The sequence below is a fragment of the Schistocerca americana genome, chromosome 2 (assembly GCF_021461395.2).
Source record: "Schistocerca americana isolate TAMUIC-IGC-003095 chromosome 2, iqSchAmer2.1, whole genome shotgun sequence".
NCBI lineage: Eukaryota > Metazoa > Arthropoda > Insecta > Orthoptera > Acrididae > Schistocerca > Schistocerca americana.
In genome coordinates this window covers 370,818,077-370,841,126 of record NC_060120.1, presented here as the reverse complement: position 1 = coordinate 370,841,126, position 23,050 = coordinate 370,818,077, and the positions used below count along the sequence as shown (strand labels likewise).

The following is a 23,050-nucleotide window of genomic DNA, read 5'->3' as shown; positions in this document are numbered from 1 at the left end:
TCCAATATTTAATTTTAACCCATTTAGTTGGAGTCAGTTTTCTAAACTGTCTAGTAGCTCTGTGATAGTTGAGGGAATTTGTTTTGAGTGATTGCTTTCGATGAGGGCAGATGTATCATCAGTGAATAAAACTGAGTGTGAATTTATGTTTAGTGGCAAGTCATTCATGTAAAGTAAGAATAAGATTGGACCCAGAATTGAGCGTTTTGGAATGCCTTGTGAAATAATCATCCATTCAGAGAAGATATTTCCCTTGCATGATGATATAACTACTCTTTGTTTTCTCTTTCTGAGGTATTACCTGAACCAGTCTAAAACACAACATCGTATTTTTCAATTTTATACAGGAGCAATGGATGGTTTACACAATCAAATGCTTTTTTGAGGTCACAGAACAATCCTGCAACTTTGCTAGACTTGTCTAAGGCAGAACAAATTTATTTCACAAACTCATTTATGGCGTCTGCTGTGTTTTTGCCTTTCTGAAAGCTGTACTTTGATTTTTCTATAATTTTTTTCATTTGCATTACTACCACTTTTTTAAATATTTCTGAGAAAATTGGGAGAATAGAGACTAGGCGGTAGTTCCCCATATCTTCTCTTGAGTCTTTTTTTTAACAAACGTTTTACCTCTGCATGCTTCAGGGCGTCTGGAAAGTAGCCTTCTTTGAGTGATTTATTGATTATTGAGCAAAGGGGGTGAGCTATTATCCCAGCAGCTGATTTAACTACTTTAGTAGGTATGCCATCCTACCCTGCGGAATTTTTATTTTTGAGTTGTAATATAGTTTCTCTACATCTTTGGCTGAATTTTTTTTAAATTTGTTAAAGTATTCTTCTGCCTTCTGACCTAATTGTACTTTTTAGGTATAACCATCTCTATCTGCAACTGATTTTGATACATTTATAAAAACAAATGTTACAAGATTCTGAAATAAGAGCCGTATTTGTTAGTTTTATTTCCCACCATAATTTTGGAGATAACTTTGCTGTTAGTTCACATCCCCAGTTCTGATTTTACGACAGACCAGACTGCAATATGATTTGTTTTCATGATCCAAGATGTATTTATTATTTACCATTTCTTTCGCAGCTTTCACTACCCTTTTAAATAACCCTTTATACTGTTTGACATAATTTATGAAAACAGGGCCTTTTTTGTCTTTTCTTCCATCACAAAGTTTCTTTCTCTCTTCTACACATTTACTACTCATTTATGTTTATTACTCATTAGTGTTATGTACTACTTTCTTTATCTTTTCATCACAATCTTCAGCTACTCCCTCAACCTTCTTATTTAGTTCTGAAAGATTAAAGCTGACTAACTGAATCTCCTTTTTAATTTATTTCTTCAGTTCATCCTTCAAGCTAACCATGACAGTTCTAATGCTGTCAGTTTTCTTTTCCACCCCACTAATGGCTTCTTTCTTACTCATATTACTCTAACTACTCATAATTCACTTTAACATCACTTCCAAATTTCCATCTGCCATAAACTGTTACCCTTGATGATTTTCGCTACTAGGTTCCTCCCTCATAACCCTAATGATTTCATGCACTGTTTTCATCCATTTGGCTCACCTCACCAGTCACTGTAGATGATGCTTTTACAATTTCATCTACAACAGGACTTTCGCGCCCATCGTTCAAAGTTACATTCATGTCTGATTTATAAGCACTATTGTATGCAAAACAGTCCCACTTATGTCTTTCTGTTCATTAAGGCCACTCATTATGTATCATTTAATATAAAATGGCTTTTGCTATGTATTACCTTAGCTTTAATCACTCTTCTTCTGCTGCTGCTCCAGTTGTCATCCAATTCGTCATCTGCATGGCTACGGCAAGTTGTAAGTCTCTTGGTGAGTCATCTTTTTTACCTGCATGCTGACTGGCTGCTCCTGTGCTCAGTGGCTGCTTCCATAGAACCTGCTCGCTGATTGACTGGTGTCATACTGTGGCCATGAAACCCATGCCATGACTGGCTCTTGCACCACAGAACTGTAAACCACTGTTGATTTCACTGTTCAAAGTTTACGAGTCGTTGTTTATTGTGGCTACTTACAATATTCCTCATCCAGGGCACCACATGTGATGGTTCGCCCTCTTTATTTCTTCATTTGTTGTCCTATGTGTTGACATACTGACTAAAAAAAAATAGGGGATGGAAGTGCAGTACTGTCTACAGTCAACGATATACCCAACAGGTGCACATTTGCGTTTCACAGTTGTTTACTTCCAATTTTCACAATCCCCCATATACACATTTAATGTGGCCAGTGCACTACTGTTTAAATTTTGATAAGTCTCATTCATAAATTACAGGTGAATATCCACATACTGTTACAATAGTTTACTGTTGAATATCTATGACCAGTAAAAAACATATGCACATAATTCACGGTTCCTTCGGAGTAATCATGTACATATGGAACAGACACTGTCATTCTTTTAACACATGGTCTAATTGTGTTACACTTATTTCACAGTTATGTTGATGCATTGTTGTTGTTCTAACCAATACAGGTTTCTCGTCTGAAACTCGGCCATGGTCTGACTGTCTCAGGACCAAAAATTGGGCCCTTATATATCCTTACAATAATAGGTACTGAAACTACACATTGTTCGAAGTTGAATTTACAGAAATTACAATTAAAACTTAACTCATTAAATTAACTAAATTCATCCAAAAAATCCATCTTTTTAGCAGTTTCTTCTACTACAAGAGTTCGTTTAGTTATTTGTTTAATTATGAAATTAACAAAAATAAGTATGCAAACAATACTTTGGACAAAACTGTTAATTACTCTGGAATTAATTAAGAGCTGGCTTTGATAACATATTTTTGAATAGAGCCAAATAGATCCTTTAAGAATACTATTAGTTGTTCCTCAAAATGTTCATAATTAGTACAGAATTTATATTTGTTTTTATGTCAAATAACTAGGAATAGTCAAAATAAATTAGAAAATCAATTACATACATCTGGTGCTATGTTTTTAAAACTGAGGGCCAATCTTTCTCTTTCATGAAAATCCAGATTATACTCACATATGTTAATGGTAATTAGTCAGAAGTGAAAAAAGAATTTTAAGGAAGAGGATGGCAAAACACAGAGGAGAAGTGAAAAATGCGACAGCTTGCTTCATCACAACTTATTGCTTACTTCATTTGGTATTCCCATTAAAAGTTGTTGGGTTTTATCAGGATTGTACAGGAGCTTATTGGCCCCAGGGCCTTATCAAGTGTTTCTTTTGTTATGCTATTCAGATCTGAAATGTTCTGATGTGTGGGAAGTAGTGTTGTATCATCAGCATAACATATGACAGGGTGGGTTATGTTATTAGATAAATCAAGTTACAGCTACAATGAAGAAGAAGGGTACAAGAATAGACCCTTGTGGTACAGCTGTGCTGATTCCCATTATGGAAGAGTTTACATTTCTGACTGACACAAATTATTTTCTGTTACTTAAATAAGAACTTATCACAGCTAAAGTGCTCCCTCTCGTTCCATAAAACTAGTTTCCTCAGTAGTACATCAACAGGAATGTGATCGAAAGCTTTGTATAGGCCACATAATACCAGTGATACAATGTTATTGTTTTCAAAAGCTGTTAAGGTCTGGTCAATGATTTCCCTGTTGTGTTTTTCCTCTTGCTAAAACCAAACTGATTGCTACATAGGATATAGTGTTTATCAAAGAAGCTGCTTATTTGTGTGGGTATCAGTGCCGCAAATATCTTTGAGAATATTGGAACAATGGAGACTGGTTTCTAACTCTGGGGAAGATGTTTGTCCCCTTTTTTAAAAACTGGGACAACTTTTGATATCTTATGTACATCCAGAAAAACTCCATATTCCACACATTTATTAAAAATGGAAGCTAATGGTTTGGCAATTGCTAGGGGTTATCTTTTTAATGATTTTATTCGATAACCCATGACAGTCCATACTTTTAGAACCTGAAAATTTGGATACAGCTTTTATAATATCAGCAGGAGTGAGAGCCCTCCATTGAAATACCAGGGTATCATGCAGTGGTGTTCCAACAAGGTCCACTGGAGATGAATTTGTTGCTTTAATACTGTTACTTATTTCTTTAACTTAGTTTTGAAAGTACTGATTTAATTCCTTGGGTTCAAGCAGAGCTGTTTCTGTGCATTTTAGTGTATTCCCTCGTTTTATTATTTGCAATGCTGTCTTGCATTTATTGAGACCCCTTTCTATATAGTTTTCCACTGCTCGCTTTTTTGTCAGAAGTTTAGCTTTGTAGAATTTTTTGCATTTCAGATATGATCTATGAATGTTCATGCTCTGTTCTGCCCTTTGGGCAGCGGCTTGCTTATGCATTTGATACTGCATATGCATGTTTAATTTCTGCCAGCTCTTCTGCAAACCAGTTCAGTCTTTTCTTTCTCTTTTCACTTGGATATCTATCTTTTTTATTGGTAAGCAAGAATACCATAACTCTGTGTACTTTTTAAAGAAGTGGTATCAAAGGTAATTTCAGCTTCCCTTTTCCCAAATTGACAATTATACCAGATGATTATATTTAAAGTTAAACTTTCAAACCACTGTAGAAATAACACTAGTGGTCAGAATGACGTCAAGTTAGAATGGAATATTATTAGAGAAGGGGGAAAATATATTGCAGAAGAAAAATAAAGAGTTACAAAATGAAGCAATAGATGGCACTGTAAGCATCATAATTTAATAGTGGTTGACTACAAATGACAAATGAATCATTGAACAGTGCCTAAGGTGTACGTTTAACATTAAACAAACTGTACTACTTAATGTGCATGATGTACAGGTGTGATACCATTAGTTACGTAAGCCCATCACCATGGCTATGTCTTATCACATTGGATCAGAAAAATTGGTTTTTTAATTGTCCTGAGGCCAAAAACCGAATAAAAAGCATCAATCACATCAGTTTTTAATTTTTCTGAGGCCAGAAACCGCATAAAAAGCACCAATCAAAATCAAATCGGATTATTAATTTCTGTGTGACTGGCGCAAAACATGTTCACTATGCTGAACCCTTTTTCTGGAACAAGTTGAAATCAAGAAACAGCATGTTCCACAACTGATCGAAATGTTTCTGATGTCGCGTTCAGAATGTGTTGCACAATGCGTGCCTTCAATACAGCAAAGTTTGAAGTTGGAACACTGAACACAACATCTTTCAGATGATTGGGATGGCCAGGCTGTAGGGAAATGGCGGCTGATAATTGTAGCATTTCTGAAATGGCGCTTCAGCAGCTGCTTAACTGGATTTGCAATGTGCGAAGGTGTGCCATTTTGCATAAAAATGAGCCCATCCACACTGTTGGAGAGCTGGAATGACGTGGTTGTGCAAGTCCTTTTCAGGATGAAGTGGTACTGGTTGATTTGTGTGTGGATTTTCCATTTCCCATATTCGACAATTCTGTGTACTGACAATATCCTGTCAGATGGAAGTGAGCTTCATCTGTCCACAAAATGTTCCATGGCCAATCATTGTCCACTTCCATGTGAGCAAGAAATTCTAAAGCAAAGGTCTCTCTTGCTGGCAGGTCAACAAGAAGCAACCCGTGCACATGGATAATTTTGAATGGATAGTAAAGAAGGATGTTTCATAGGATTTTATGTACCACGCTCATGGGTCTGTCCAGTGTCTGGGCAATTTTCCGTGCACTACACGTTTGCACACCACCACTTGTCTCCTCCTGCATCGCTGTGGCCACTGCTTCCACTGATGTCAAATCAATTTGTTTCCTCCCTCTACCAGGTTGCACACCGAAAGAATCCATCTTTTCAGATTTCCGAATCATTTTCTCCGGACCCATGACAGTCATTGGATCAGTGACTTCTTTCAAACCCTTCAGTGTCCAGACCTTCTGCAGAGCGATGTGTGCACATTCATCATTCTTGTAATATAGCTTGACAAGCATTGGGACAGTCATGGTGAATGTTGCAGATGCCAAAGGAGGAAAAGCCATGTACCCAGCGTGTTTATACCAAATTCAATGGGTCGTGCGCATTACTGGTGTTTTCATTTACATATTCTGACACATACAGCACCATCTATTGATCAATTTTCTCACTCTTTTTTTTGCTTCTGCCTTACTTTTTCTCCCTTCTCCAATAAATTTCTGTTGCAATTTGACATCATTCTGACCAGTGGTGGTATTTCTACAGTATTTTGAAAGTTAAATATAATCACCCTGCACATAAAGTCCCAATCTCCACTTCCTAATCTATTAACACACATAGTTATGTACCCTTCCTTTTGCCCTCGTACCATTACTACTTTAGGTTCTCCAATTTTAACTGGTTGCCTCTTACAGAGTGTAAGAAGTAGTTGCTCATGATCTGCAAGTCTGACTGTAAGATTTTCCTTATGGAAATTCACAACAATATTGTCTAAGCAGGCATTCTTATGTTGTAATGATACAGCCTTCCCCAAAATTCATAGGAAATGTCTGATACCACCTTCCTCTCTCTCTCTCTCTCTCTCTCTCTCTCTCTCTCTCTCTCTCTCTCTCTCTCTCTCTCTTTCTTTTTTTATTTTTTTATTTTTTTTATAATCCAGTGCTTCCTAAGGCCTTGCATTTATGTCTTTATATATATCATTCTGTCCTATTTGATAAAAAACTTGATATTCTTTGCGAAGGTGTGTGAAGTATTCTAGAAGATAGTGCATTGTCGTCATTATCAAGAGATTGTTGTCATTAACAAAATTACGTACAAATGCTGGATTGAATGATTAATAAAGAAATTGAAGGGATAAATATTTGGCGAAAAATATTAAAATGCTATGGAATGTTGGCATAGGTGGCTGGCACCTCTAATTACCATAATTACAATCGAGTAATGAGTTAACACAGAAAACACCTTTATCTTAAGAAACAGTTTAAAAGTTATTACCAAGGGATGCATTTCCATTTGTTATTTATTTTTATGTATTCTTCTGCAATTAATAGTCCTTGTAATTACATTTCTAATTTACTCTCCAATTGTTTACATCCCACATTTTTGCAATTTACAGAATTTGAGGCCTTATTTGTACGTTCTGTGCAATTAATTGGATAAAGCATGAGCTCTGTACTACCATTACATGTTAGTAACAAAATCCAAACTGTAATTAATTACATAACTAAAATAATGTGAGACATTATTGTAATTAAGGTTCAGAATGATTTTCTTATGGAAAACTAAAAATATTACTATAAAGGATTGTCATTGAATATTTTAATTTTTTCCTTATTTAGCTGTAACTTCAGTTTCTCTAGATTTTGTAAATTTTAATTGTAACATTGAAATTCTACAAAATTAATAATGGAATATTTTGGAAATGATTTTTAACATTCATATATAAAGTGATGCAACGAGACTGCGTGTCTCGACTTCTATATTACCATTTATGGCCGTCCTATCACCCTTACCCCCACCCTCAAGTACCTTGGCGTCACCCTTAACCGTCGCCTCTCCTGGACCCCCCCATCACCCGACAATCCAAGCCAAGGCACGCTCCCACCTCCGCCTCCTCAAGCTCCTTCCTGGCCATACATGAGGTCTAGACCCCTCCACCATCCTCCACACCTATAAATCCTTCATCTGCCCTATCCTCTGCTATGCCCACCGTGCATGGATCTTCGACCCTCCTACCTTTTACAAATCCCTTCAAATCTCAGAACGCCATGCGCTCTGCCTCGCCTATCACATCCATCTCCCCTCCCCCACGCGGATACTATATGACCTTATTCCGTTCCCGCACCTCCTGCTTTTCCTCGAACAGATACAGATCCTCAACACCTCCCGTAAACTTATCCCCCTCACCCGCTTGTCTCTCCCAGCCCCATCTGCTGCCACACCTGTATTCTCTCATCCCACCTGCTCTCCATCTCTCCACTCTCTATAACCTCAACCAAGGTGGCTTCCACCAACTCCTCCTCCGTGATGATGGCCTCATCCCCTCCATCTCCCCCTCCTATCAATTTTGATCCTCCCCTTCCACACTCTGTGTTTCCTTAGGGCATCCTCTCTCCCTTCTCTCCCTCCTCCCTTCCTCCTCCTCCCATGCTTCCCGTACCCCCGTACCTTCTTTCCTTCCCCTCCCACCTCCTCTGCCACTGGCATCCACACTCTCCCCTCTCCCTCCTCCCCTACCTTTCCCCCTTTTGACAGGTCCCCGGACTAGCACATGTCAAGTGAACATTCGTGCGTCAGAGATGATCGCCATCAGTTCTTTGTGTAATCTCAGACTTGTCAAGTAGCAACCGTAAGACAGCACATTTTACACCTGAAAGCCTCTAGAACATGCAACTTTCACTAAAACTGGGCTTAGAAAAACTATTTTTCAGTTGTGACAACTAAAGTCACATAATCTAAAACAGTTTCTATGTCTGATATTGTATGAGGGGGGATATTATAGCAGAACAGAGTAGGCCTATAAAAAACATTTTTCTAATTAGAAAAGTTTATAACATCATTGAAATTCCAGCAAGATTTGAACATGTTTCCATTGACAGATTACTTATACTGTTTATACAGATACTTTTGAGCGTATGTACTTCTTGAACACACAATTTTCCATAATTATAAATTTTATTTACATATCTATAGTTCCGATTACATGAAGAAACTCTCTGAAAATTAGTTTTCACAAATTAATCAAAAAATCCAGCAAAATACACTACAATATTTACTTTCAATCTTAACTCTCATTCTAGTATCAGTCAAAGGTGCCAAATATTACATTTTTTTATATTTTGCAAATCACTAGTAAAATCAGTATTACATTTTAATAGGAAATTCAAAGCTCAGTACAACTGTTCAAATGTTCATCATTCACAGTCTTAAAAATCTTTAACTAAATAAACAATATGAAGAAAGTCACTACATTAAATATGAAATGTATTATCAAACAGGAAATCAAGCTATCATTATTTTGACTAACACAATTTTCTAAAAAGATCAAGAAATTCTGTTGCTCTATATTACCGTCTGGACAGAGCTCATAACACAGTACCTTTGGTGGCAACACCTATGATGCTCTTTGGAGACATGCACTAACTTCAAACTAACTTCAAAACATAACAAGTTCTCCAAAACACTAATTTTTGTGTCAAATTACGATGTAATAGAAAATGAGCTTATATAACATGGAGAGATCAATAGACATCATGGTTTAATAGCAAAATCCATACTCCAAGCAGACTTATTCAACAATCCTGGACCTATTACAAAGGACTGCATCATACTTCTGTTGGACACTGAAGCCAATAAAAAGGTAAGTCAGTCTCATTTACTTTGTTGGATGCTTTTGTTTTTGGACTCATAAATACATGGTATTTACACCAGTATGTGGTTTGATTACTTGGTCCATGAACTATAAACTGATGACGGAAAATGGTGTCATACATTGCATAGCCGATCAGAGTGCAAAGAAAAGATAAAAAGGGAACTGTACGAAAACAATTAAGGCAAAACTTATCAGGAAGTGCATCACTGTGAACACCATCATTGAAGTTGTTGATTAAATTACAACCCAAAACTTGAGCCATTAAAGACTTCAACCCAAAGTTACCTCTACATCTGACAATGACTCTCCAACCAAGACAACTAGCTCTGCTCTCTCTATGAGGAAATCCTAAATTTGATCACAAATTTCGCTTGATACCCCTTACTATCATATAAAAAGTGTCAAATCCAGGAATACTGCATCTACCTGACTGCTTTGATCCATGGTTTTCAGTTTGTCATGTGAGAAAAGTGAAAGTTTGGTTTCACATGATCAATTTTTTTAAAGTACATGCTGTTTGGCATGGAGGAAGTCATTCAGTTTGAGATACCTCATTATATTTGAGCTCAGAATATGTTCTAATATTCTACAACAAACTGATGTCAAGGATACGAGACAGTAGTTCTGTGGATTACTTGTAGTATCCTTCACATATACAGGTGTAACATATGATTTCTTCCAACTAATGAGCATGGTTTTTTGTTCACGGAATCTATGATAGATTGTAGTTAACAGAGGGAGTAAGTCATCTGCAAAGTGGGTCATAATCTGAGAGGGATTCCATTGTGCCCATGGGCTTTGTTCAGTTTTAACAATTTCAGTGTTTCTAATGCTACTCACATTAATAATTAAACAAGGGAACATCCAGGATGGAATGTAACAATACTAGACAAGGAAAGTTGTTACTCACCATATAGTGGAGATGCTGAGTCATGATACGCACAACAAAAAGATTCACTCAATTATAGCTTTCAGCCATTAAGGCCTTTGTCAGCAGTAGACACACATACACACACACTCACACACACTCATGCGAACACAACTTGCACACACATCTGCAGTCTCAGAGAACTGAAACTGTGGTTTCCCAATCACGCACTGGTGCTGCTGCTCACAGTGTGGTTTCAGAGGCTGCAGACGTGTGTCCAAGTTGTGTTTGTGTGAGTGTGTGTGTGCGTGTGTGTATGTGTGTCTACTGCTGACAAAGGCCTTAATGGCTGAAAGCTATAATTGTGTTCATTGTGTGAATCTTTTTGTTGTGCCTATCACGACTCAGCATCTCCACTATATGGTGAGTAGTAACTTTCCTTCTCTGGTATTGTCACACTAATAACTATTTCACTCATCTTCTCAGTGGTTAGAGAATTAAATTGTGGTAATACTCTTGGGTTTTCCTTTGTAAAGGAACATTTGAAAACAGAGTTAAGCATGTCTGCTTTTTTTTCGCTATCCACAATTTCAGTTCCTGTTTCATCCTTGTGTGTCTAGGCACTATCTTTGGTGCCACTAATTACCTATGGGAATGGGATTGGTAATCATGATATAGAAAACTTAATTCCCACATATGTCGTAGCTCATATATATTTACACTTGACACTGTGTCTGTACAGAATGAAGTATAACAAAGTAAAGTTAAGATGGAGGCTCGACAGAGCACTTAGAGTTCACAAATATTAAGTTTTGTGGCTGATACGAACTGTCAACGACACATACTTTTACCTGTGACCCCCCCACAGTACGGAGTACTACAGATGTCCAAGGGTGAGGGCATGCGGTTGTTGACATTGGTGGAAATCGTGCACATAGGCAGACACACCACAGTTACTTTCATCTCGAAAGAAGTGGGTTGTGCAGGCGGAGCAGCGAGAGGCAGGTCCACTTCATAGTCAGTCAGCCACCATGGCTGGATGAGATGGCGGCCAGCCCGGGAGTAAGCAGGCGGGGCGGTCGATGGCATGGTGGAGGTGTGTGTGGCCCTTAAGTGGATCGAGCCATCAGTAGAAATGAAAGCACGTAGAGATGCTCGGTCACACTTGTGCAGGAGTGTGAGGTTGTGTGCAATGTTGATGTGTAAGGGACCATCTGATGGCGGGACCTTGGTATCTGTCAAAAGAATGAGCACTCAGTCATCCAAACGTCACTATAGAAACGTTGTTCACTCAGTGCGGCAGCAGGCTGCAGGACAAACTGATAGTAGGTGTGAATGTCTCCGACGTTGCAGGTGAGGGCGCAAAACCTGTGCAGGGTGAAAAAGGGGCAAGATTGGGAAACCAGCGAATGGTGGCGAACAGTCTTTGGTGGAAGAGGTGTGTGGTGAGGTAGATGGGAGCATGTCTTCATTCTCGATCAAGGATGGATCGTCTGCAGAGTCCGACTGCGGCAGTGTGAGACCATCAGGGTTGATGGAAGCTGGTTTCAGGCAATGCAGAGAAACTCTCTGTGTGCGGTCTTTAATCGTGATATCAAAAGCTGTGTCTCCCACCACAGGACCTTGCAGGGGCCAAGATAAGGAGGTGGAAGAGACTGCCTAACTGCATCATCATGCAGCATGACGTGGGAGCAGTCAGAGAGTGTGGTGGGATCATAAGTCTCGAGCGGTGAGTGACTGATGGGCGGGTGCAATAGCATTTGTTGAAAATGTGTGCACATCCAGCTAATGAAATCTGGCAAGGGGGGAAAATCCCCACTAACCTGGGGAAGAATAAGGTCCCCCAGAAGAACCGGATTCTCGCCGAAAGCCAATTTGGATATAGTCCCCTGTAGGTCAGGTTTATAGGCTGAGCATAGACCAAGTAGGACCCACAGGAGAGCTTCCGACCAGAGACAATCATGGCATCGAAGGGCCATCTTGAGGGTGTGGTGCTGTCTCTCCACCAACCCATTGCTTTGTGGATGATAAGGGGTAGTGTGTATTTTTTTAATACCGTAGATATTGCCGAGGATGGTAAAAAGGGAGGATTCGAACTGTTGACCCTCATCGGCGGTAATAGTGGTCGGGCACCTGAAACAAGTGATCCACAATGAAAGCCTTGGCTACCATCTTGGCAGTACCGAAACAAGTGATCCACAATGAAAGCCTTGGCTACCGTCTTGGCAGTAGTGTTAGGGAGAGGGACAGCCTTGACCCTGCGAGACAAATGGTCAATAGTTGATAAGAAATATCTATGGCCCTCCGAAGGAAGGAGAGGCCCGATCAGATCAATATCTACGTGACAGAATGCGGGGATGTCGAACTTGCCCAGAGGCGGGGAAGTGTGGCAGCTGATCTTGTTGAGCTGGAAAGCGACACAGCTGCGTGCCCAGGTTTGACAGTCCCATTTGATATCCTTCCAAACAAAATGTTCTGACATGAGGCGTGTGGTGGCTCGAACAGCCGGGTGGGCTAGGTTATGCAGGGTGTTGAAAACCTGTTGGCACAGCCCGGGTGGAAGCAAAGGGTGTAGGGTGCCGGTCAAAGAATCACACCACACCTCGTCAGAAATACCAGGAAATTTAGCCTTTGTGAAAACAAGTGATGTTTGTGGGTCTTATAGGAGAGCCTGAGAATCTTCGTCAGAAGCTTGGAGGGAGGCCATATCGGAAAGATCAACGATGCAGGAAAAAGCACTGATCCGTGAGAAGAAATCCGCAGCAACATTATCCGCACCCTTGACGTAACAGACGTCCATTGTGAGTTGAGAAACCAGGTCACAGTGGCTGTAACGTCGAGACGGTGGGTCCTCCAGTGGGTTGCAGAATGCTTCTGCCAGTGATTTGTGATTGGTGAGGACGAAAAACGAATGTCCCTTGACGTCAGGGTGGAAATGTTTGATTGCCTCATAAACAGCAAGCAGCTCTCTAAGCTCTCTATCGAATGCAGAATATTTTCTCTGGACCATAGATAGTTTCTTGGAGAAGAAATGAAGGGGAGAAACCATGTCGCCCTTGTGTTGTTGCAACACTGCCCCCACCGTGATGTTGCTGGTGTCCGTAGTGATGAATAACTCGGTGAAGGGGTCAGGGTGGGTGAGTGTCACAGTGTGAGCTAAAGAAGTCTTCAGAGCCTTGAAGGCCTCTATCATCGGAGCAGTCCAAGAGATGGGTTTGATACCAGAAGTTTGATTGCCTGATAGTGCATCCGTCAGGGGTGCCTGAACAGTGGCGGCGGAAGGCAGATGGCGACGATAGTAATTGATGGTGCCGAGGAAATAGCGTAGCATTTTGTAAGTAGCTGGGGACGGCAGAGATGTGATAGCCTGCACATGAGTTTTGGGAGGCTGTGTTCCGTCGGCAGAGATGGTGTAACTTAGGAAGGAGGCTGACCCCTGGCGCAACTGAAACTTGTCCTTGTTGACCTCGACACCTTTGGAGTTCAAGTTCTGGAGGACCGTAGACAGATGATTTTCATGTTCCTCCGCTGAGCTGCTGAAAACGAGAATGTCGTCCAGATAAGCAAAGCAAAACTCGGACTGTCGCAAGATAGAGTCAATGAAACGTTGCCACGTTTGTGCCGCGTTCTTTAGTCCAAACAGCATGAAGTGGTATTGGAATAAACCAAGTGGTGTGATGATAGCTCTCTTAGGAATGTTTTCCGGGGCCACGGGAATCTGGTGCATTTACAGTCAATAACACTGAAAATAGTGGCGCCCGATAACATATGAGTGAAGTTATTGATGTTTGGCACTGGGTAATTGTCCATGACGGTACGAGTGTTTAAGTGTCTGTAACCGCTGCACATTCGAAAAGATCCGTCGTGTTTGGGGACAAGGTGGATTGGTGAAGACCAGGTTCTGTCTGCAGGTTGCAGAACACTTGCTGCCAAAAGTTCATTAATCTGCTGCTGGGCCGCACGCAACTTGATAGGATTGAGGCGTCGGACCTTATGCCTCATAGGAGGGCCAGCAGTGGTAACTATCAGTGACAGAAGAAACTGAGAACTGCACATGAGATTGGTTAACGTTCTGGTGCCAAGTCTTCAGATGAGTAGGGCACAAAGGAGGCGTAACCATAAGCACGAGTGGGGAAAGGTAGCACGAAAGTCATATGTCTCTTATGGGAGCACGGCATGCGCTTGTGTGCACACGCAGTGCCGAGCAAAGGGGAATGGGTAGCGACTGTCCGCTGTTAACCTTGCACTAGACAACCAGCGCGGGCAAGAGCAGCGCTGGTGTTGCACGTGGAGCCACAATGGCCGCTGGGTCATGTGGTCGGTGAGTGAGAGAGGGGAATGTTTATCAGCACATGAGGTAGCTGTCCGAGAGATGGGCGTGGTCGCAATGTGCATGCGAATGTCATTAGCAGCACTGTTTGAAACACATGGCACTGGATGAGGCAAGCACGATGGAGGGTTGGAATGTCATGCGTAAGTAAAGTTTGTGGCCTAACCTGGTGAGAGTTTAGGTGGCGGTGCCGTGGACTGCAGTTGCAGAAGTGAGGTACGAGTCACGACGAGCTCGCTGTAAGTGGATGTGATGCGTTGTTTCGGCTTTCTGTTGTCCTGGCGGAGTTGCGTCGTCGAGTCATATTCTGACAGTAGGTCGGTATTGCAGGTCACAATGTTGTCCATGAGGGTGGAGCACTTGCAAATGATATCATATGTTGTAGTGGAAACAGAGCGTTGGAGATAGGTGCGAGTGCATGGTATGTGAGTGTTCGTAGGATGGTGGAGCACTGTACCCTGTACGACGTTCGGAGATAGTTTACAATGAGACAAAAAATCCATACCAAGGATCGTTTCATTGATGTTGGCAATGTAAAACATCCATGGAAAATGTAGAGAAGGAGATGGGGTCACCATAACCTTTACTGAGCCAGAGGTAGGTAACGTCGATACGCTGACAGCTCGTAGAAGTGACTTCGTCTGTGAAGAAGTGGATGGAGCCATCGAAGTAGGTATGATAGACACATCAGCACCAGTGTCGACCAGAAATGTTAGACCTGACACAATGTCAATCACATAGAGACAACTACTCGGGCGGGCAGATGAGTGAATGGAGTGTAATGTAAGAGGACGCCTGTTACGTTCCCCACAGGACTCAGCATCTCTTAGTTCTGTGGTCGGCATTTGGGTGTTGGCATAGCAACCAGCAACTCTTGGCGTCGTCGCCGAACACTTTGTGGTACCAGCAGAAAGGGTGAGCAGGGTGAGGAGGGTGAGGAGGAGGTGGAGACCGCGGCAGTGGTGGAGGCTTGTAGTAGTTGATTTGTTCCAGCAAATAGACCGGTATGTAAGGTGCGTGGGCAATCCTGGAGTGCTCGAACAGCAGAGAGAGTGAGACAATGCTGCCATGAGAAGTAGATGAGGTGACAGCAAAGTGAGCCCTGCCTCTGCTGGCTGAAGGTTGGTATGTGAGGGCGGCTGTGCTGATGAATGGTGTGGAATGAACTGGCTGATGTTTCCACAGCAGCGAATACAACTGGTCAGCGATGCATAGGTGGGAGCCGATGGAGTCGAACATGTGTGCTAACAGATCTATAGATCGGTAGGTAGTTTGGCAGACCACACAGCCCATAGTGTGGCGTCAGGCGTGGTATGCTCATTCACAAGCAATCGAAGGCGGCGCCAGAGTTGTGAGGGGGTGCGTTCCCCCAGATTCTCCTCATAGAGAATCTTGATTATTAACTCTTGTGGCGAGCAGGCAAGTCGTTCCATTATAATCTCCTTTGCAAACTCGTATTTTGGTGCAACGTAGGCGAAAGGAGTAGGTCACAAATCAAATCCAAGTGGTCATGTAGGTGTGTGACGAGGCAGAGAAACTTTGAGTTGTCATCAGACATGTGATGTAACTCGAACAGATGCTCGATGAGCGCGAACCACGATGCTGGATTGTCCTCATATAAGGGCGGTAGCTTTGGTAGGCGGCCAGGAGGGGGTGACAACAGCGGCTTCGGTGTCTCCTGGGGTAGTGGCTGAACTGAGGTTAAGTCAAAGGCTGGTGTGGTAGGCCCAGATTTGAGCAAATCCGTAGTAGCAGCATCTGGCATAGTTGACTGTGTGTCACAAAAACACAGCGCGGCAGGCACTGACGGTACCGTAGAAATGGGTGGATGGACGGCACACGAGGGGGGCCTGGAAACTGGACCATGAGCAACGAGTGCTGGATGGAAACGATCTGCTTCCGGAACAGGACGAGAGACCGGCGAGGCAGACACAGGTGGTGCTGTGGGAGCAGCAGGTGGTTGAGTGACCGTAAATGGGTAGCCCCGCAAATGAGAGAGGGGGAGAGGGGGGGGGGGGGTGAGAACTATACCCACGTGGAAACTAACTGATGTATAACATGCCTGTAGTGCATGTGGTGGGCCACTGAGGTGAGGTAAGGGGTCCATATTATGTGAAACACTGAATTGTGCATGTAAATTAGACATAACTGGAACACCATGTGCGCGGAATGGATCCAGCACGGTTTGTAGTATGGCGGCACTGTACACGGCCCGACAGTAACTGATGTAACATGCCAGTGGGTGACTAAACAGGTGTTTGAATGGAGATCACTTTGTTCTTGAAACACTCGATTAGAAGAGACAAAATTCGAAATATTGTTCAGTTCACATTTCACTGTCAGATGGGCATAATCCGGTGACATGAAGGCTGAGACTATTGTTCACTCTAACAGCATAGTTGTCGACCATTGAAAATTAATGAGGCTAGCACACGGTGTTGGTTGAGAACAGGAATCACTGTGCATAAATGATGAATAAGCCATTGGTAAAGAAACGACGAAACTCAGTGAGTGGAGTTGTGCTTCCACATCTTCGAACAAGGCATTGTCTGGCATGGTCATTGTGTAGTGCATATAACCTGTTGCATGAACACCAGTGCCGAAGACATGAAACACGAACGAACTGCGGGGTCACCACTATGGGAACGGGATCGGCAATCGTAATATAAAAAACTGAATTCCCATATATGTCATAGCTCGTATATATTTACACTTGACACTGCGTCCATACAGAATGCAGTATAACAAAGAACTGACTAAAGTAAAGTTAAGATGGAGACTCAAAAGAGCACTTAGAGTTCACATATATTGAGTTTCGTGGTCAATACGAACTATCGACGCCACATACTTTTACATGTGACCAGAATTTCTTCAGGTTTTGTGAAAAATCATTTAGCAGTATTGTGCTATGGCAGTTACTGAATGCTTCACACATTGCTTTCTTGAAAGCCAAAGACGATTCATTCTGCATTCCTCTAATCACAGCCTATGCTTAGTTTTATACCTATTATACAGTAGCATCTGTTTCCTTAGAAGTTTCTTTACAGTGACTGTATACCATGGATGGTCCCTCCCATCATGAAATGCTCTACTTAGTACATACCTATCCAGCTAGGACACCTGGATTTCAATTTCTGCCAGCCAATTTTTTAGCTGTTAAGTGTGCAGTCTTGTGAAGATTTATGAGATAAACCAGGGGTGTTTGAAGGAATTCATAACTCTCTGCAGAAACAAGTGCCATATTGCTTCCAAATGTGAGCCTATTTACATGAGGACTTAATTGGAAAGTTTATGTTTCAAATACGTTTTTACTAACTAGGACAATACACAAACCACTGGCTCATAATCACACATTCATAGCTCTCTGGCAAATGGCTTGTTTGTGGCTTGATGCTTTTGCTTCTTGCTTTCACCATTGTCACTTTTTGCCAATGATTATTTTTCATCCTGTAGCAAATTTTGCACTTGGCACCTCACATTGCCACTTGTGTCCAGTGGTCTTAAACTGCCTCAGCATGCATCTAACAATTTTTCATTAATACAGATATACTCAATTTTGTGTACTTTAAGCAGAGTTTACTCAAATAAAAACAATTAAAAATGCCTGCAGCATTATTTCATGACTTTTTAATTTGGTTTGTAAGATGTAATCTAGTATCTATACCAATCATAATTCTAAATTTCACAGGCAATATTTCTTCCATTTTGCACTATGGTCTAGCAGCCCCTTGCCATCAAAACTTTAGAAATATGGTAACTCAGAATTCATTACAAATATTTGAGGAGTCTCCTAGTGCTCCATAAAAATCCCAGAAAAAAGTTTTGGATTATACTTGCATTATTGCTTTTTAATAGATTACAAAAAAACTACCAAAAGTGATCTATATGAGTTGTGATTAAATAAATAAAATAAAACAACTATTTTTCTATGGCAAAAAATAATTTAGGTCATTTCCAAACTGATGACATGACATTATCTCTGTATGCAATGAATAAAACTCACAGACAGAACTCCAAAAATTTCACGCCTGTGACCAGAGTTTGCAATGAAACTGATGATAGTGCTGGATTTATTTTGACATAAAAATGCAATTCATTATGTATTTTTGAAGTTTGATACAAAATTTTGATTTGTACTGAGATCATTTCTTTGCAAATATGTGAGTACTGTCACTCTTTTTTACTCACATGCTATTGTCATTTATTCACACACATATTATTCATATAATGTCAGAATTACACTAAAATAAAGATGCACTCTCAATATTATAATATTAATTGTTACACCAACATGGCTTTATAGCACTTTGACTATAACTTCATATATATACCTTTACCAAGAGAGATAACTTGTCTGCAAATTTGGAGGACATTTGAAAATAATGTATTAGAAATCACCTTCTTGTGTATCAACAATTTCTCACATATTTCAAAAAGTGATATTTTGGCAAAAGTGACAACTTTTGTCTTTAAATACATTGGAAGCTATTATGACTGGTTGCTCTCTGTAATCCAAAGTAAATAAAATCTGGTGAATATTATGTGTTACACAGGAGTATTTTGGTATGATGCCGCCTGAATCATAATGATAACTTATATATTTGGTGGCAGTTAAATTCAAAATATCTGGCTGCAGTAAGAAGAATAATTATTCATGTAGACAAAACTAATTTAACAATTATGCATAAGTCTATTTACCTTAAAATATAATTACATTATCAAACATTCAATGATTTAGGAGTGGCATTTCTGAGCTCTCACTAAATGCAACTTATGGGAAAAGTTCCATTCTGCTCTTCATGCAGAGGAGATGTGTTTGTTCTATTAAGTTAAGGCTGTATAAAATTTCCAGTGTGAAAGAGGAACAAATTATGCAAACTACATAAAAAGATGTGCCTGAAACATTCCATTTAGAAAACAGATATGTGGAAGGAGAGTTACACAGCTATCAGTTACAATCACATTAGTTTCCGTTATTCTTACAAATCTAGATTTGGGCTATAAATAGCCATCTTCAGACATTTCAGTTATGATTAAATAGACTTGGTGCAGTACATGTTACCACAAGTTCTTACAGATGTATAGGCAGTGTATATACCTGTAAGAACATATGGTGACATATACTGCCATGGGTCTGTTGGATTGTGACTTAAATGCACTGGAGATGATTGTTTATAGCTGAAACTTAGATTTGAAAAGGCTGCCTATACACCTGTAATAACATATGATGACATGTACTGCCGTGGGTCTGTTGAATTGTAACTCAAATGCACTGACAAAGGCTATTTATAGCCAAAATCTAGATTTTCAAGAATAATAAAAACATAATGGGATTGTGACTGATTGCTGTGTGCCTCTTCTTCCTTATAGTCTATAGTCGTTGTGCACAATGGTTCTTCATGGATTCTAAAGTTGGTTAAAACCAATGAATGTTTGAAACAAGAAAACTACAATCCTCTTGTAGTAGGGAATCATTGATTAAACAACTGTGCCATCGAGAACAATGAATGCAAATGGAAAGACAATAAAAAAAACATAAACAGAAAAACTTTTCATACATCACAATCATAAAAGTTGTGTGTTCTAAGAATTCTTCATAAGTTAAACTAAAATTTTATTGTGTATAATCACAACAGAATCTTGTGACAATTGCAGAGTATATTACAACAAGAATTAACTGAAATTAGAACATGAGGGGAGGTTAAAAGTAACACTGAAAGGAGAAGTAGGCCATGAAGAGAGGTTAATATTTCATTTTTATATTGTCACAAGGTATGCTGATGACATTGTGTCACAGTAGGTTGTATCACTAGCTGGCAGGCTGCTGGAGTACCAGTTGAAATCTGACCACTAGCAATTATTTGTTATTTAGTAATCATATCTGGGAGGTTCTTAAAATTTCTTATGTTTTTAATATTTATAAATCTGGAATATTTGAAGTTTGTATAAACAGCAGCACTCTGTGTCAAGGAGTTCAGTTCTATTTTGTCTGTACATTGGTGTTCACAATAAAAATGCTTTCACTGCTACATGTACTTGATTGACAATCCTTTTAAATTTACCCTTAGTTGTGGTCTTGGTGAAACACTATTTGATGGATATGCTGGGTACCACAAAACATCTATATTATTCCACTGCGACTTCAAATAGGCAACATAAAAATTATCACTTGCAATATCAGGAAACAGAATACAAGCAGTACATCATCCTTGAAGTCGATGTATTCAGGAAGCCAATGGATTACAAGCCAGTAACAAGTCAGCTATACATCAGGCATCCATCTGTGTTTTTGAGATTTATTTTATTTATTTATTTATTTCATTTGTGTTCTGTAGACCCATTAGCGATAAATCGCTTGGGTATAGAACATGTCATTTACATAGATTTGAGACATTTGTTTATAATAATAGGTTGTACAATGAATAATATATTACATAGAAAAAAATGAAGAACTGTTTTTGTAAAAAGTTACAAATTACATTGAACAGACTTACAATAGATCAAAATCAATTCACATATTCTCATACATAAATTCGTCCAGTGAGTAAATGGTTTTATTTAGAAGATATTGTTTAAGTTGATCTTTAAAAGTAGGTTGATCAGTAACTGACATTTTTCTTGCCTGGGGGAGAGCGTTAAAAATTTTTATGCAAGAGTAGTGTACTTATTTTTGTACCATACTTAGATTCTTTTGTTCAATATGTAGATCATTTTTTACCCTAGTGTCATAGTTATGATACATGCTGTTCATTTCCAAAAGGGAATGGTTTTTACACAAGAAACACATGAGAGAGAAAATGTACTGACATACTGTTGTGAGTATTCTCAGCTCTTGGAAGAGTTTCCTGCAGGAATGTCTGTAATTGACACCACACAGAATCCTAATGACTCTTTTCGGGCTATGAGGATTTTGTTTGCATTTGGCTGGTTTCCCCAGAATATAATTCCATAGCCCATCAGGGCATGAAAATAACAAAAATAGGCAGCTTTCAAAGTATTTAAGTCACTGAAGGAAGCAATCGCACGAATAGCGTAAATTGCTGAGCTTAGTTTTTTTATATAGGTAAGGAATATGTAAGGACCAGTTTAGATTGATATTAACAAGTAGACCAAGGAACTTTGTTGACTCCACTCTTGCTAAATTCTTGTATTTAACACTAATCTCACCTTCAATATTTTAGCTTGTATGGAATAGAATCAATTGAGTTTTTTCAAAATTTAGTGATAATGCATTAGAGATAAACCAGTTAAAGGTCTCCTGAAAAATTGCATTTACAGTGATCTCAAGATTAATATTTGTTGAATTGTCTACCAGAATCGCCGTGTCATTGCCAAACAAAGTAAATTTTACCTTAGCCCTTGTACACATTGGAAGTTCATTTATAAAAATAAGGAAAAGTAGAGGACCCACAGTTTATTGTGCCCCAAGAAGAGGACACTGGTTTCTCATTAGTGTCATTTACCATGACTTTCTGTTTCTGGTCCTTTAAATAGGAGGCACGCCACATCCCTGCTTCTCCAGTTAACCCATAAAATTCTGCCTTGCTCAGTTAAAATCTCATAGCTCACACAATCAAACGCCTTAGAAAGGTCACAAAAATTTGCAGTTGGAGACATTTTATTGTTGATTGATTCAAGAACTGCATTGGTGAAAGAATATATTGCATCTCCTGTTGAGATTTTTTTCTGGAAACCGAATTGACTTTTATTGAGAATATTGTATTTACTAATATGTTCAAGAATCCTACTGTGTACAAGTTTCTCAAGACTCTTGGAGAAACAAGTTAAGAGTGAAATAGGACAATAATTGGCTACTTCATTTCTGCCACCCTTCTTGTGCAAAGATTTCACAACTGCATATTTAAGTCTATCAGGGACAATTCCTAGTCTCAGTGATTCATTAAAGATGTGGCACAGAACTTCACAAATGAAAATATGTGTGTGTTTCAACAGTTTGATGGAAATACCATCAATAACAGTTGAGTTTTTGTTTTTCATGGTCCTTATTATCTTCTTAATTACCTCAACAGTGACAGGAGGCATGATAATCTGGGGTGCTGCACTAAGTCCACTTCTTTGTAAAAGATTCAGAGCCTCATTTATAGAACCATTACACCCTATTTTATCCACTGCAGCCAAAAAATGCTTGTTGAAAATTTTTGCAACATTTTCACCTTTATCAATGATATTCCTATTATGTCTAACTTCAATATTTTCAGCATTGTTTGAGTAACTACCAGTTTCTCTTTTAATAACACCCCAGATGGTTTTTATTTTGTTGCCAGAATTATCTATTTCTGATTTGATGAACATACTTTTCGCCTTTATTAGAACTTCATTTAAGATCTTGCAGTACCTTTTATAATGAGCTCTTATTTCAGGATCATTTGTATTTCTGAGAGAAACATAAAGCAGTCTTTTAGTCCTACATGATGTCTTTATTCCTTTTGTGAGCCACTGATTGCTCATATGGCTCTGGTACTTGATCTTTGAAGTTCTTAGAGGGAAGACAGCTTCAAAGTGGCACATAAATTCATTTATAAATAGGTTAAATTTGTCAC

At 39.6% G+C, this 23,050-nt stretch overlaps 1 protein-coding gene across 1 annotated transcript in view; it reads left to right on the top strand.

Annotated features, from left to right (window-relative positions):
* LOC124594027 (sterile alpha motif domain-containing protein 1-like) overlaps window positions 1-23,050 on the top strand; it is a 78,958-nt gene that overhangs the window by 54,801 nt on the left and 1,107 nt on the right. The window lies entirely within an intron of this gene.